Below are 3,534 nucleotides of genomic sequence, written 5' to 3'. Positions count from 1 at the left end.
TATTAAGATCACCAGTATCTGTTGTTTTCCAGAATGGAAATTGCCCTATTCCAGGAGAGCGAATCCCAGACGTGGCTGCATGGTCCATGGGCTTCTCTGTGAAAGAAGACCTTTCTTGGCCGGGCCTTACAGTAGGTAACCTGTGCCACCATCTTCAGGCTACTGTTATGGTGATGGTGAAAGGAGTGGACAAGCTTGCTCTACCCCCAGGCAGTGTCATTTCATACCCTTTGGAGAATGCAGTTCTTTTTAGTCTTGACAGCATGGCAAATTCCATTCACTCTTTATTTTTGAAGAAACTCCAGTGGTTTTTGCTGTTGGCTCCCAGTGAGGAAAGAGTGTACATGGTGGGGAAAGCAAACTCGGTTTTCAAAGATCTCTCAGTAATGCTCAGACAGCTCCACAATCGACTGTTTCAAGAAACCTCTGCTCTCACTTCATTTCCCCTCAATTCTCTGAGTATGAACAATGAAGTTGATCTCCTTTTTCTTTCTGAACTGCAAGTGCTGCATAATATTTCAAGTTTGTTGTCCCGACATAAGCATCTAGCCAAGGATCATTCTCCTGATTTATACTCACTGGAGTTGCCAGGTCTGGAAGAAATTGGTAAAAATTATGGGGAAGACTGAACAATTTAGAGATGCCTCTAAGATCCTTGCTGATGCTCTGCAAAAGTATGCAGATGTCATGTACAATCTCTATGGTGGGAACACAGTGGTAGAGTTGGTGACTGTCAGATCATTTGACACATCCCTTATGAGGAAGACAAAGACTATCCTTGAGACAAAACAAGTAAAGGACCCCTTAACTCCCTATAATCTTGCCTATAAATATAATTTTGAATATCCAGTGGTTTTCAGCCTCGTACTTTGGATAATGATCGGCTTGGCCTTGACTCTGATTGTCACCTGTTACAATATGTGGAACATGGATCCTGAAAATGATAGCATCATTTATAGGATGACAAACCAGAAGATTTGAAAGGATTGAACTTTCCTTATGCCAAACTTGGAAAAAAAGAAGGTTTAGAATTGACTGTTTCATTAAAATAAATCTTTTAGTGTAGTTTAAACTAGATTGCTGCTGCTAAGTTGCTTCAGTCGTGTCCGACTCTGTGCGACACCATAGACGGCAGCCCACCAGGTTCCGCCGTCCCTGGGATTCTCCAGGCAAGAACACTGGAGTGGGTTGCCATTTCCTTCTCCAAAGTGCACGAAAGTGAAACATGAAAGTAAAGTCGCTCAGTTGTGTCCGACTCTAGCGACCCCATGGGCTACCAGGCTCCTCCGTCCATGGGATTTTGCAGGCAAGAGTAGTGGATTGGAGTGCCATTGCCTTCTCTTTAAACTAGATAGTACACTTTAAATTTATAAAAAATCAAATTTTGTTCTCTTTTGTGTGTGCCTGTTCTTTTAGAGTGAATTATATAGTATTGATGTGAGGTGACCCTTGTGATATAGATTCCATAATATGCTCAAATATGATGATATAACCATTTAATATAGTTTCATTCCATTTACTATTTAAAATATGCACTGTAATAAATAACATTTAGAATAGTTTGTGTTATTCATTTTGGCAAAATGTGCTGAATTTGAAATGTTTAACTTCCTTACACAGGACAGGTTAAAAGTGATATTTGGGCTGTTATATACTATGAACCATTTCTAAATGTCTTAATGTAAATATCTCTGAAACAGGAAAAGGTTTTTAACTTTGAGCAGCTATTAACTATGAATGTGCTTACACAGTCACTCAGATCTGGAATTGCATCTGATTGAGAGATAATAGCTATTATTTTAATCTCTTCTGAAAGTTTGGTGATCTGAATGGTCAAGTGTGGATACTGAACATACTACATTGATATAAGAAGGAATTAGCTTTGTGGAGTTATAGACACTTGTAATCACATACACAAAAACATTTGGGGGCCATCCTGGGGCATGATTGCAGTCATTTTCTCCCTTGTGTAAGTTACTCTGGTTTACGGTACAAAATCATTCTATAGAAAGTTAAGTGTAAGTAGATACTCCCTACTTTATGTAAAAATGGACCAATGTCTATAAAGAGTGACAAATAAAGTTAACAATGATTTTTTAAAAAATCTTCTATTCTTGTATAGGAGTGTTCTGTTGGAACACTGGTCTATTCTGACCAACTGGGCTTTACCTGAACTTGAAAATCTATAAACTGTGTGTGTGTGCATATGTTTATATTCATATTTAATACTAAGCTGTCCACATTTTAAAATATGACATTTAGAAGTTATAAAATATAGGAAGACTAGTTTAAAGCCTACTGAATTATACTGACAATCTATTATGAGTCTCTGAATTACATCATCAGTATTACTGACAGCAAAGGAGGTGATATATACAATTGTGTAAAGAGAAGAGTAGTCAGAACTTGTGGCTTATTGTGTATTAACAGTTGAAGGAGAAAAAGATCTCTAGCTTAGATAAATAGATTCTATCCTTTGAAATAAGGGAAACAGATTTGAGGAGAATTGATATGAGGAAGAATCAAGTAAGAAATATATGGGCATGTTGATTTTTATATGCCTGGATAATTTCTAACAGAAGAATTTCAAGGAGTCTAATAGGTAAATGAGAATGGAACTCACATAAAGCTATTTGGTCAGCATTTCCATCTTTAACCACAGGGAGTGAAACATTTAGTTTTGTGAGTTTCAAATAATAAATCTGTAATTATATATTTTTTGTTTCCGTGAATATCTGACCTATTCAAAGCAGCTAAAAAGAAAACCTAAAATTTTATTACTTAAAAATCAATAAATTCAATGTAAAAGAAATTTAAGTAAACTCTCAAATATTTTTCAACTCATATTATTTATAATTATGAAATTATTAAAGCTTAAAATTGTAATAAGAATTATGAGCACTATGTCTTAAAATATGGTCTGAAGAAACACATGTAAAGATGCTCAACATCACTCATTATTAGAAAAAAGCAAATACTACAATGAAGTATCACCTCACAGCAGTTAGAACAGCCATCATAAAAAATCTACAAACAACTCTTACACTGTTAGAAAGAATGTAAATTGATATAACCACTATAGAGAACGGAATGGAGAGTCCTTAAAAAAAACTATGAATAAAACTACCATATGACCCAGCAATCCCACTATTGGGCATATACTCTGAGAAAACCATAATTCAAAAGACACATGTACCCCAATGTTCATTGCAACACTATTTACACTAGCTATGACACAAAAGCAACCAAGAAGTCCATCATAGATGAATGGATAAAGAATTGTGGTACATTTATATAATATTTAGTTCAGTTCAGTTCAGTCACTCAGTCTTGTCTGACTCTTTGTGACCCCATGAATTGCAGCACGCCAGGCCTCCCTGTTCATCACCAACTCCCGGAGTTCACCCAAACTCATTTCCATCAAATTGGTGATACCATCCAGCCATCTCATCCTGTGTTGTCCCCTTCTCCTCCTGCCCCCAATCCCTCCCAGCATTAGAGTCTTTTCCAATGAGTCAACTCTTCGCATGAGGT

At 36.5% G+C, this 3,534-nt stretch overlaps 1 pseudogene; it reads left to right on the top strand.

Annotated features, from left to right (window-relative positions):
- Positions 1-981, top strand: part of LOC104981787 — a 7,515-nt pseudogene extending 6,534 nt beyond the window's left edge.
- The last annotated feature ends 2,553 nt before the right edge of the window (positions 982-3,534 follow it).

The sequence above is a fragment of the Bison bison genome, unplaced genomic scaffold, assembly GCF_000754665.1.
Source record: "Bison bison bison isolate TAMUID 2011002044 unplaced genomic scaffold, Bison_UMD1.0 scf7180017864519, whole genome shotgun sequence".
Taxonomy (NCBI): domain Eukaryota; kingdom Metazoa; phylum Chordata; class Mammalia; order Artiodactyla; family Bovidae; genus Bison; species Bison bison.
Note: the sequence above shows the minus strand (reverse complement) of the source record. Positions and strands in the feature narration are given on the sequence as shown.